The sequence below is a fragment of the Anolis sagrei genome, chromosome 4 (genome assembly GCF_037176765.1).
Source record: "Anolis sagrei isolate rAnoSag1 chromosome 4, rAnoSag1.mat, whole genome shotgun sequence".
Classification (NCBI taxonomy): Eukaryota; Metazoa; Chordata; class Lepidosauria; order Squamata; family Dactyloidae; genus Anolis; species Anolis sagrei.
The window spans coordinates 895250-908796 of record NC_090024.1 but is presented as its reverse complement, the minus strand read 5'-3'; the positions used below and the strand labels follow the sequence as shown (position 1 = coordinate 908796).

Below are 13547 nucleotides of genomic sequence, written 5' to 3'. Positions count from 1 at the left end.
TGCAGAATTTGAGGAGGCACGAATGGAGGGTGAAAGAGAGAAACGTGCCAAGAGGAAGGCACGTCAAGCCAACCCCAACCGGGACCGCCTTCCACCTGGAAACCAATGCCCTCCTCACTGCGGAAGAAGATGCAGAGCAAGAAGAGGGCTCCACAGCCACATACGGACCCACAAGGAAACCCATCATGGAAGACCATCATACTCGTCCAACGAGGGATCGCCTAAGTAAGTAAGTAATTGTAATGGTTGGGCTTGGCCTCATGTTAGCTGTCCCGAGCCCCCTTGGGGAGATGGAGGGAGGTATAAATAAAGTTTTATTATTGTTGTTATTATTAATATTATTAGGCGTCTCCTGCCACGCGTTGCTGTGGCCCAGTCTATGTATTTGTGTGTGTATATATTTGTGTATATGTATGTTCTCCAGAGGAGGGCGACTAAAATGATCAAGGGTCTGGAGAACAAGCCCTATGAGGAGCGGCTTAAGGAGCTGGGCATGTTTAGCCTGAAGAAGAGAAGGCTGAGAGGAGACATGATGAGAGCCATGTATCAATATGTGAGAGGAAGCCACAGGGAGGAGGAGGGAGCAAGCTTGTTTTCTGCTTCCCTGGAGACTAGGACGCAATGGAACAATGGCTTCAAACTACAAGAGAGGAGATTCCATCTCAACATGAGGAAGAACTTCCTGGCTGTGAGAGTCGTTCAGCAGTGGAACTCTCTGCCCCGGAGTGTGGTGGAGGCTCCTTCTTTGGAAGCTTTTAAACAGAGGCTGGACGGCCATCTGTCAGGGGTGATTTGAATGCAATATTCCTGCTTCTTGGCAGAATGGGGTTGGACTGGATGATGGCCCAGGAGGTCTCTTCCCACTCTAGGATTCTATGATTTTAAGAACTTCCTGACTGTGAGAGCCGTTCAGCAGTGGAACTCTCTGCCCCGGAGGGAGTGTGGTGGAGGCTCCTTCTTTGGAAGCTTTTAAGCAGAGGCTGGATGGCCATCTGTCAGGGGTGCTTTGAATGCAATATTCCTGCTTCTTGGCAGAATGGGGTTGGACTGGATGGCCCAGGAGGTCTCTTCCAACTCTTTGATTCTATGAAGCAGAAAACAAGCTTGCTTCCATCCTCCTCCCTGTGGCTTCCTCTCACATATTTATACACGGCTATCATATCTCCTCTCAGTCTTCTCTTCTTCGGGCTAAACATGCCCAGCTCCCTAAGCCGCTCCTCATAGGGCTTGTTCTCCAGACCCTTGATCTGCTCCCTCCTCCCTGTGGCTTCCTCTCACATATTTATACATGGCTCTCATCATATTCCCTCTCAGCCTTCTCTTCTTCAGGCTAAACATGCCCAGCTCCTTAAGCCGCTCCTCATAGGGCTTGTTCTCCACACCCTTGATCATTTGAGTCACCCTCTTCCTCTGGACACATTCCAGCTTAGAGTCAATCTCTGTCTTGAATGGTGGTGCCCAGAATTGGACACAATATTCCAGGTAAAGTGGTCTAACCAAGGCGGAATAGAGCATGGGGAGCAGGACTTCTTCCCTGGATCTAGACCAGGCCTGGGCCAACTTGGGCCCTCCTTCCCTCCAGGTGTTTTGGACTTCAACTCCCACAATTCCTAACAGCCAACCCTCCCTCTCTCCGCTCACCTCAGTCTCCCTGCCGGCTCTTCCTCCCAAAATGGCGCCCGCTGCTAAGGGGGCGGAGCCTGAGGGACGTCACGCTTCACGCTCTCGAGCACGCACGGGTGCGTGGGTGGGCGGGGCCTCCGCGGAGCAGCCTCTCTCCCGATTGGCCGCCCTGGGGGACAGGCAGGCAGGCAGGCTGGCCGGCTGACGCGGGGCTCATTTGCATGTTTAAAGGGGAAGCGGCCAAAGCAGGAAGTATTATATATTGTCGAAGGTTTTCATGGCTGGAATCACTAGGTTCTTGTGGGTTTTTTCGGGCTACATGGCCATGTTCTAGAGGCATTCTCTCCTGACGTTTCGCCTGCTGCATCTATGGCAAGCATCCTCAGAGGGAGTGAGGTCTGTTGGAATTAGGACAATGGGTTTATATATCTGTGGAATGGCTGGGGTGGGGCAAAGAGCTCTTCTCTGGTGGAGCTAGGTGTGAATGTTTCAGTTGATCACCTTCATTAGCATTTGAAGGCCTGCCTGAGCCTGGGAAAATCTTTTGTTGAGAGGTGTTAAGATGTGCCTGGTTGTTTCCTCTCTGTTGTTTTGCTGTTATAATTTTAGAGTTTTTTAATACTGGTAGCCAGATTTTGTTCATTATTATGGTCTCTTCCTTTCTGTTGACATTGTCCACGTGCTTGTGGATTTCAATGGCTTCTCTGTGTAGCCTGACCTGGTGGTTGTGAGAGTGTTCTCAAATAATATGCTGTGTCCAGGCTGGTTCATCAGGTGCTCTGCTATGGCTGACTTCTCTGGTTGGAGTAGTCTGCAGTGCCTTTCATGTTCCTTGATTCATGTCTGGGCAACGCTGCGTTTGGTGGTCCCTATGTAGACTTGTCCACAGCTGCATGGTATACGGTTGCATGTTAAACGCAGCACCCAAACACGAATCAAGGAACATGAAAGGCACTGCAGACTCCTTCAACCAGAGAAGTCAGCCATAGCAGAGCACCTGATGAACCAGCCTGGACACAGCATATTATTTGAGAACACAGAAATGCTGGACCACACCAACAACCACCATGTCAACTACACAGAGAAGCCATTGAAATCCACAAGAAGCATGTGGACAATTTCAACAGAAAGGAGGAAACCATGAAAATGAACAAAATCTGGCTACCAGTATTAAAAAACTCTAAAATCACAACAGAAAAACAGCAGAGAGGAAACAACCAGGCACATCTTAACACCTCTCAACAGAACATTTTCCCAGGCTCAGCCAGGCCTTCAAATGCTAATGAAGGTGATCAGCTGAAACATTCACACCTAACTGCAGCAGGGAAGAGCTCCTTGCCCCACCCCAGCCATTCCACAGATATATAAACCCATTGTCCTATTTCCAACAGACCTCACTACCTCTGAGTTTGCTTGCCATAGATGCGGGCGAAACGTCAGGAGAAAATGCCTCTAGAACATGGCCATATAGCCCGGAAAAAACCCACAAGAACCTAGTGATTCCAGCCATGAAAGCCTTCGACAATACATTAAGTGCTCTTCCCTCGCCCTTCTTCGCCCTCCTCCGCGCAGAGAGGCCACAGGCCGGCAGGGGGCGTGCGACCCATGAGGGAGGGAAGGAGGGAAGGAGGAACCCACCTCCAGGGTGAAGAGTGGAGGCCGTCCTGAGCTCCTTAGGAAGGACATTCCAGAGCTGGGGAGCCACCACCAAGAAGGCCTTCTCTCTCATCCCCGCCAACCCCACTTGAGACAGTGGTGGGACCGAGAGAAGGGCCTCCCCGGTGGATCTCAGAGCCCGCGCCTGTGGAATTTGGGGAAAACTGACCCTCCATTTCAGGACTTATACTTCACCTACTTGGAAATATTTATTTTTATTTGTCGTGTCAGGGCAACCATTCGCTTATATTACATTTCTAACAGAACAAAGCAGACAAACAGACAGAATACAAAATTTGTGAACTTGGTAGTTGATTAAATGTCCTTTGACCAGTATCTGGCCATTTGACGTGCCTCTGGTGTTGCCGCAAGAAGCTCCTCCCTTGTGCATCATGTGACAGGGCTCAGGGTGCATTGCAGCAGGTGGTCAGTGGTTTGCTCCTCTCTGCACTCGCATGCCGTGGATTCCACTTTGTGGCCCCATTTCTTAAGATTGGCTCTGCATCTCGTGGGGCCAGAGCGCAGTCTGTTCAGCGCCTTCCAAGTTGCCCCGTCTTCTGTGTGCCCAGGGAGGAGTCCCTCATCTGTTCTTAGCCTGGCTTGAGCCTGCCACTTTTGGACTCTCACTTGCTGAGGTGTTCCAGCGAGTGTCTCTGTAGATCTTAGAAAACTATGTCTAGATTTAAGTCGTTGACGTGGTGGCTGATACCCAAACAGGGGATGAGCTGGAGATGTCTCTGCCTTGGTCCTTTCACTATTGGCTGCTACTTCCCGGCGGATGTCAGGTGGTGCAATACTGGATAAGCAGTGTCATTTCTCCAGTGGTGTAGGGCGCAGACACCCCGTGATAATGCGGCATGTCTCATTCAGAGCCACATCCACTGTTTTAGCGTGGTGAGATGTGTTCCACACTGGGCATGCGTACGCAGCAGCAGAGTAGCACAGCGCAAGGGCAGATGTCTTCACTGTGTCTGGTTGTGATCCCCAGGTTGTGCCAGTCAGCTTTCGTATGATATTGTTTCTAGCACCCACTTTTTGCTTGATGTTACTTGGAAATGACTGACCGACAATTTTGGGAATTGTAGTTCACCCACCACAAAAGAACACAGTTAACAACAACAACACTTTATTTGTATCCCACTCTCTCCTCTCTCCCCGAGGGGACTCAGGGTGGCGTACCACAAGAAAAGTGGCAAACGTTTCATGCCAACAAGACATACAAACAGATCAAATCACAAACAGTAAATAAATAACATCAAATTATAAGCACAAAGTAACCCAAACTAACAAGACTAAAATTTAAATATACAAACATAACAACAACAACAACAACACTTTATTTGTACCCCGCTACCATCTCCCCATGGGACTCGGTGCGGCTTACATGAGGCCGAGCCCAAACACAACAATACAAGCAATAATCACAACAATACAAGCAAATAAAATAAAAAATAGACAATAACATAACATTTAAGACACATTTAATTGACAAATGAAGTTATAATAGGTTGTTGTAGGTTTTCCAGGCTATATGGCCATGTTCTAGAGGCATTTAATAAGCAAATATATATATAAAGGGACAATAAGCCCATTTGCCCACAACAGAAGAACACTGCGTACCCAACCAAGGATGGATCACGACCAAACTTGGCACAAGGATTCGACCTGGCCAACTTTGAAGACAGGTGGGATTTGGAGGCAACTGACCCAGAATTTTGGGAATTGTAGTTCACCTGCAAACAAAGAACACAGAGCCTCAAAGTTGATGGCTTGGAACCAAAATTGGCACACAGACCCAACATGCTGGGGGAATTGACCTTACATTTTGGGAGTTGCAGTCCAATCAAAATAGTTACACATTCTCTTCATGGGACCATTCATAAAATCTGTAAAGAATGACTTTAACTAATGCATAGTTCCACAAAGTACCAAAACTGGACATGGCAGGGTACATAGCCTAGTCCATAAGAATCACAGAATCAAAGAGTTGGAAGAGACCTCATAGGCCATCCAGTCCAACCCTATTCTGCCAAGAAGCAGGAATATTGCATTCAAATCACCCCTGACAGATGGCCATCCAGCCTCTGTTTCAAAGATTCCAAAGAAGGAGCCTCCACCACACTCCGGGGCAGAGAGTTCCACTGCTGAATGGCTCTCACAGTCAGGAAGTTCTTCCTAATGTTCAGATGGAATCTCCTCTCTTGTAGTTTGAAGCCATTGCTCCATTGTGTCCTAGTCTCCAGGGAAGCAGAAAACAAGCTTGCTCCCTCCTCCTCCTCCCTGTGGCTTCCTCTCACATATCTATACATGGCCCTCATCATATCTCCTCTCAGCCTTCTCTTCTTCAGGCTAAACATGCCCAGCTCCTTACGCCGCTCCTCATAAGGTCAAAGACTCTATCTATATGTGTATATATTTTCCAAGATGGCCTCCATTTCCAGAGCTCAGTGTAACTCCCTACAACAATGGATCTGGATGAAACTTGGCACATGGGCTCCTCGATTGTCCTGGTGGGGTTTGGGACAATGGATGATGGTGGGGTCTGGCCCTGGATGATGGGAATTGCAGTAACGTCAGCCACATTGAGAGACCAGTGCAACAATGGATCTGGACCACATTTTGCACACATGCCCAACATTGCCTAATTTGAATACAGGCAGGGTTTTGGAGGGGTGGGCCCTGGACAATGGGTTTTGTAGTACCTTCACCTACATCCAGAGATCATTGTGAACCTCACTAATGATGGTTACAGTTGGGTCCCTCTTAGGAAGGTCCCAGGTGGATAGATGCTCTGTGGACATGCTGTCTCCAATGCCACAGTCACTCCGCTGGCTGCCAATGAGTTGGTTTTAGTTTTAGTCCAGGGTCCCTCCAGGAAGGCCTTCTCCCACACCATCCATGACCCCTTGGGACAGAGAGGTCCTCTGCGGGGAAGCCGCTCCAGACAGACAGGACTGGCAACTGTCACCCAGAACTCCTTTCCATCGGCCCCCAAACAAGGCTGTGGGGTGAATGGCCAGCCAAAGGAGGAGATCCCAGAGCAGCCACATCAGCTGTCAGAACTGCTGATGGGGGACAATGCCTGGCTCGAGAGCAGGACGTGTGAAAAAGATCTGGAGTCCTCGTGGACAACAAGTTAAACATGAGCCAGGAATGTGATGTGGCGGCAAAAAAAGCCAATGGGATTTTGGCCTGCATCAATAGAAGCATAGTGTCTAGATCTAGGGAAGTCATGCTACCCTTCTATTCTGCTTTGGTTAGACCACTTTACCTGGAATATTGTGTCCAATTCTGGGCACCACAATTCAAGAGAGATATTGACAAGCTGGAATGTGTCCAGAGGAAGAGGGCGACTCAAATGATCAAGGGTCTGGAGAACAAGCCCTATGAGGAGCGGCTTAGGGAACTGGGCATGTTTAGCCTGAAGAAGAGAAGGCTGAGAGGAGATATGATAGCCATGTATAAATATGTGAGAGGAAGCCACAGGGAGGAGGAGGGAGCAAGCTTCCTTTCTGCTTTCCTGGAGACTAGGACGCAAAGGAACAATGGCTTCAAACTACAAGAGAGGAGATTCCATCTGAACATGAGGAAGAACTTCCTGACTGTGAGAGCCGTTCAGCAGTGGAACTCTCTGCCCCGGAGGGAGTGTGGTGGAGGCTCCTTCTTTGGAAGCTTTTAAGCAGAGGCTGGATGGCCATCTGTCAGGGGTGATTTGAATGCAATATTCCTGCTTCTTGGCAGAATGGGGTTGGACTGGATGGCCCAGGAGGTCTCTTCCAACTCTAGGATTCTAGGATTCTATGAACTGATGACGTATCTGAAGATGCATTATATGCAAAAGTTCAGTTTACATATGAAATGGGTCATTCAATTGTAATGATGATGATATGGTTATTTGTAATTGTGAAAATGGATTTCTGGTTTAAGAAATACTTTACTATATGTTGCATATAGATTTAAAAATGAAATCTATATGCAAGAGGGGGGATGTCACAAGAAATGTGCAGATTTGACAAATATGAATTTATTATGATGTGTGGGAATGAATGTGTACAGAAATTGATTATAAATTGTATGATTTTGAACTGTATTTGTGTTTAGATTGGCTGCACTAATGCTGGAGCGGCCTAACTGAGAGGAGTGCGTTGCCATGGAGAAGTGGGAGGAGCTTAGATTCAAATTGAAGTTGAATCCAGACAAGACAGAGGTCCTCCTGGTCAGTCGCAAGGCCGAACAGGGCATAGGGTTACAGCCTGTGTTGGATGGGGTCGCACTCCCTTTGAAGACACAGGTTCGCAGCTTGGGTGTGATCCTGGACTCATCGCTGAGCCTGGAGCCCCAGGGGAGCATTTGCACAGCTCAGGCTCGTGCGCCAGCTGCGCCCGTACCTTGGGAAGTCTGACTTGGCCACGGTGGTACACGCTCTTGTCACATCCCGGCTAGACTACTGCAACGCTCTCTACATGGGGCTGCCCCTGAAGACGGCCCGGAAGCTGCAACTAGTCCAACGCGCGGCAGCCATGATTCTAACAGGAGCGGAGCGCAGGGAGCACACAACCCCCCTGTTGCACCAGCTCCATTGGCTGCCGATTTGCTACCGGGCCCAATTCAAGGTGTTGGTACTGGCCTATAAAGCCCTAAACGGTTCCGGCCCAAGATACCTAGCCGACCGCATCTCGGCCTATGAGCCCACGAGGACTTTGAGATCTTCCGGGGAGGCCCTGCTCTCGATCCCGCCAGCCTCTCAAGCACGGTTGGCAGGGACGAGGGATAGGGCCTTCTCGGTGGTGGCTCCTCGGCTGTGGAACGCCCTTCCTGTAGAGGTTAGGCTGGCACCATCTCTCATGACATTCTGTAGAAAGTTGAAGACCTGGATGTTTGTGCAGGCATTTGAGTAATTCAGTGCAATTCTGTTAATTTGAACATAGGAACGGAACAATGGACGTCGAATTTGGATCACGCTTGGATGATGAGGCGATCGGGGGGGGGGGGGGTTGGAAGAACTGTGTATTGATGTTTGTATTAGCTAGTAATTGGAAATATGTAAGTTAACTGTTATGGTTTATTAATTATTGCTGTTTTTATTGTCTTCGTTGTTTACTGTCTGGAAACCGCTGTGAGTCGCCCTCGGGCTTGAGATACAGCAGTATACAAGAATAGTAAATAAATAAATAGAGGGGAGAGTTTGAAAAACGAAAGTTTATGTTCAGTTAGAGTTTAGGTTCAGAGGAGTGAACAGTCATGAGTTAGGTTTTAGGTTCCGAGGAGTGAGGAGTTAGGGTTTAGCAGTGAGGAGTTAGAGTGAGGAGTTGAGAGAGAAGGAGAGGAAAAGGTGGCTGAGTGACTTCTGAAGCAAAGTTTCGAGGCTTTGGAAAGCCGGGTCTGGCTATTGAAAGTTTCTCTGGCTAGGGTAGCCGAAAGGGGGAAACATAGCCGGAATTCTTTAGTCCAAGGAGAGGCTAAAGAATAGCTTATTTAGAATTTGATCTAGGAAGGATCAAATATGGGAAATATCCCTGTACTGATACTTTGTCTGAAGCAAGCGTCTACGTCAGGAAGATACTGTGTTCCTTTAAAGAATGAACTGTTAAACTTACAAGCATTGTTCTAAGTTCTATAAGAAAAGTTACAACTTGCAACCACACGCTTTGTGCTAAATAAACTTAGAATCATAGAATCAAAGAGTTGGAAGAGACCTCATGGGCCATCCAGTCCAACCCCATTCTGCCAAGAAGCAGGAATATTGCATTCAAATCACCCCTGACAGATGGCCATCCAGCCTCTGCTTAAAAGCTTCCAAAGAAGGAGCCCCCACCACACTCCCTCTGGGGCAGAGAGTTCCACTGTTGAACGGCTCTCACAGTCAGGAAGTTCTTCCTCATGTTCAGATGGAATCTCCTCTCTTGTAGTTTGAAGCCATTGTTCCATTGCGTCCTAGTCTCCAAGGAAGCAGAAAACAAGCTTGCTCCCTCCTCCTCCCTGTGGCTTCCTCTCACATATTTAGACATGGCTATCATATCTCCTCTCAGCCTTCTCTTCTTCAGGCTAAACATGTCCAGTTCCCTAAGCCGCTCCTCATAGGGCTTGTTCTCCAGACCCTTGATCATTTTAGTCTCCCTCCTTTGGACACATTCCAGCTTGTCAATATCTCTCTTGAATTGTGGTGCCCAGAATTGGACACAGTATTCCAGTGTTAACTTTTGTTTGAAGACTGCCTCACCTCCATCAATTCTGCGTCCAGTGTGCCATTTCTCACAATATTATAACTTACCTCACGTGGTGGCAGAAACGCAGGGGAAAGTGACCAAATAGATAGACATTCTTATCTCCAGTCACGCTACAATACATACCGTTTAATTACTACTAAGTTATTACTATCTTAATAAAAGAAGAGGTGCGATTGAACAGCCTCCCTTCTAACTTGATGGTAAATTTGGTTCCTTTCAAATTGGTAACAACAATAATCATCCCTAGGCTCCCCTGCTCCTGCGCAAAATGGATGAATGGAAGATGAATGGATGGGTGGAGTTAATAATTTTGGAGACATCAGTATAATATTAAGGTCTGCAATGACTAACCAGCTGCTTGCTGGACTTGCTAATGAGAAACCCTGATAAGAATGGGACAGTGATAAAGAAAATGTTTGCAACCTTCCTTATGTTAAGAAAGAAGTCAACATAAGATCAACACCAATCAAGAAGATCAACATCTGGCCAGGAAACTGAGATGGAAGACGTCTACCATTAATTTACAACTTTGGGGCGACATCAGCAGAATATTCCTATAAAAGACTCCGTCTAATAATGCTCAAAGTGTGGCAGACCTGAGGAGTCTGTTCCACCCGCCATGCTCTGCTCCATGGGAAGGAGAGAGATAGAGTTACCTATGTTGAGTGGCAGATTTGCATGGGAGCAGTCTGGTCACTTTGGGGCTCCTTTCTCAAGGGAAGAGGAAGAAGTGCGCTTTTGGAGTCTTAGATTTTGTGCAGGAAGTCAGGTTCTGCTGTAGGGAAAACACAGATCTGGTCCTTGGCATTGTGCTTAGGGAAAGAAGTTTTGGTATCTCAGTGTTTTGAAGTGTTGGCATTATGGAAGTTATGGAACTATGCATTGGCAGGCTGCTTTGTTTCTTGTTTTAAGGGTGTCGTAATCCATCTCAAGCCACAGGGTTGTTGTTGTTGATTCTCTTCTTCTTTTCATATCTTCAAATGTGCATGGCTTCTCTGTGAAATGCCCATGTCTGCAACCAAAAAACATACAGGATTTGGGGGTTGCTGTCCTCCAGTGCCCACTCTGGCCAGAGCTGAATAAACCAGTTTCCGTCCCTGTCTTCAACACCCATGTGATTTCCTATGCCAATAGGTAGCTGTAGCAGGCCAGTAGGATCCAAGAGTTTGGACACTTCAGATGGAAGGAGGCCCCAAGGGCTGCTGCGACACTGTAAGGCCTGAGCAGAGATGAGGGGCCAAGGGGACGGGGAGGCAGGTCCCAAAAAGACGAGGGGGCAGCAGGAGATTGAGACCCAACTCCCCTTATTTAGGAGCCAAGGTTGAGGAGGAACAACCCAGAACTCCCTGCCTTCAAGCTGATCTGACCTGCAGCAGGGAGTTCCGCAGTTCTCCTTTGCCCACTTGGGCCAATTTTCATGGAATGTGGCCACAGCAGCACCTTCAACCAAAAGACTCTCCTTCTGCTTTACTTTCTTTCCCCTTCCTAACATTGTAAAAAATCTCCCCAATAAAGTATCAATTAATTGCAACTTTTTCCTCTCTTTAGAGTTACTTTGTGTCCCTTACTGCCTCCAAACTGCTCTTTGCATAAACTTCCTCTTCCCCAGGCTGCAGAATGCTGCCAGCCTGCCCGGGATGCGATTTTTGCGTCCTAGGGAGGACGAAACTACGCTCCTCTGAACCGCGGATATGGAAACTCCTTGGGTCCCCATATCCGCGAGTCAACGGATTGCTCCAAAATCGGTGCCATTCTTCTCCGGGGATAATTCTAAGACTAATGGCTAAGCAAAGAGAGGGGAGGCCAGGGGACAGTTCCACCTTGTCTCCTGTGCTATTCTAATAATGTTATAATATAATATATAATATATTGTATATACATATAATATTTATAATATTGTAATGTAATGCAATATAATACTACTACTAATAATATGATATTATAATTATATATTTATATTACATGTAATATTACTAATAATATTACAGTATAATTGATATAATGCAATATAGCAATATTTAAAACTGATATTGTACTATGTTAATAATATATTGTATGTATATATATTTTGTAAGTCGCTCTGAGTCCCCTTTGGGTTGAGAAGGGCGGCATATAAATGTCGTAAATAAATAAATAATAAATCTCGCTTTCCCTCCGCTAACCCCTCTGCCCTGGGAATAACGTTTTTTGCTCCCAAAACTTAACATGGAGCCAGGCATGTAGCTGGGGGGGGGGGGGGGGCTTGAGGGGCTTCATCCCCCCCCGAAATTCTCATGGTGGTCTGCAAGAAGACCTTACTGGTGCATTATTTAAGCTGTTATGTTTATTCATATCATGATCTGATCACCATACTCAATATATCCCATATCCCATATATATCCCGTATTGTTACCCCAATACCCATGGGGGTATTGGGGTAACAATACAAAAGGTTTGCTAGGGTAGACCCTCTTTCACTCAGACTCAGCCCCCCCGAATCAAACTCAGCCCCCCCCCCCCCCAATCAAAATCCTGGATACGGGCCTGCATGGAACCCTGCTGGCTCCCCGCTGCCACCACGTCGTTTCTGCCATCTCATTGGTGCCTGAAGAGCCTGTTGACCTGGGGAACCTGTTGCAGTCACCCCTTGGGATCCCCAGAAGACCAGCGGGCCGTCCGGGTCCTTGATGAGATGGGATCTGTAGTTTCTTCACTTCCCGATGTGGATCCCAACCTCCAGCACTGGCCTCCACTTCCACAAGGACCAAATGAACTCTGGGGCACCTTCCCCAGCTTGCCCCCATGGATTCTATAACTTTTTCCGAACTTTAGTCAACTTAAAAAAACTTTTGGAAACTTTTTGGAACTTTCCTTCCCCAAAGCCCACGGACTTCCTTTATGATCTTAGCCTCTTCTATGAACTTTCGATGGGTGGGGTGGGTTGACATGAATTGCTTTCCCCTCTTATGAATGTATCCCTTTTGAACCCCTATGTATGTATATTAAATATGAAATGCCACCTTTTCATGACCTCAGCCTGCCAAAAGTCATAGGAAATTCTTCCCTATTTCCTGAGATGAATTCTTTCCTATTTCCTGAGAGGTTGAATCACAACAAAAGTGTTCCAAGTGTAGTTTCTGTTATAACATGTTTATTTGCACAATCTGTTGACTGAATTGCAATAATTAGCCCTAAAATAAGTTTATAAGTAAGGAAATAAAATGTATTAGTAACAATGTTTGCGATGAAACACATGGAAGAGCTACGCAACAAACTACACAAGGATTATTTATACAGAAAGCTTATATGATCATCTTTATATATTACTAGCTGGGGACCCGGTGGTGCCTGGGTTATTAGAGAAAGTGGGTAATGGGGGTTCTGTATGCCAAGTTTGGTCTTTATTGGTCATTGCATGAGGGTCGCATTGTTTTCAGGAAGCAAGTCCCATCATCTGTGGTCCAACCTCCTCCAAACTGCAGCAGGATGTAGAGTGGGTCATGGGGGCTCTGTCTGCCATTTTGGTCTTGACCAGTCATTGGATGAGGGGCGCAGTGGTTTCAGTAAGTGAGTGAAGGTACTGCAAGTCCCATCATACATGGTCCATCCCCCTTAGAACTGCATCAGGATGTAGAGTGGGTCATGAGTACTCTGTGCGCCAAGTTTGGGCCTGGTCTGTGATTTGTAGGGGCTACAATGTTCTGTGGGAAGTGAATCGGATGAAGGTACTGCAAATCCCATCATTCATTGCCCATCCTGCCCTGAACCGCACCAGGTTGTAAAGTGGGTCTTTGGGCCTCTGTGTGCCAAGTTTGGTTCTGATCTGTCATTGGTGTGGGCCATAGAGCTCTAAGGAAGTGAGAGACAGGGCCTTTTCTGTGGTGGCCCCTCAGCTATGGAATTTCCTCCCAAATGAAATTAGATCTGCCTCCTCCCTCCTGAACTTTAGGAAGCTAGTGAAAACCTGGCTGTGCAACAAAGCTTTTGTGGAATGATGTCTGAGACCGGCAATCGACTAATGGTACTGATCACAATATATGGACTGGACATACTGAGTTGGAC

General features: G+C 47.1%; 1 protein-coding gene across 2 annotated transcripts in view; it reads right to left on the bottom strand.

Annotated features, from left to right (window-relative positions):
* Nucleotides 1–13547, bottom strand: part of LOC132775208 (zinc finger protein 850-like) — a 70390-nt gene that overhangs the window by 12272 nt on the left and 44571 nt on the right. The window contains exon 1 of one of the 2 annotated variants that reach the window (XM_067467141.1): nt 1642–1692. The exons of the other annotated variant lie outside the window; for it this stretch is intronic. The gene's annotated coding sequence lies outside the window, so the exon portion shown is untranslated. Of the gene's footprint in view, nt 1–1641; nt 1693–13547 lie in introns of those variants that run through there. 2 annotated transcript variants of the gene reach the window in all.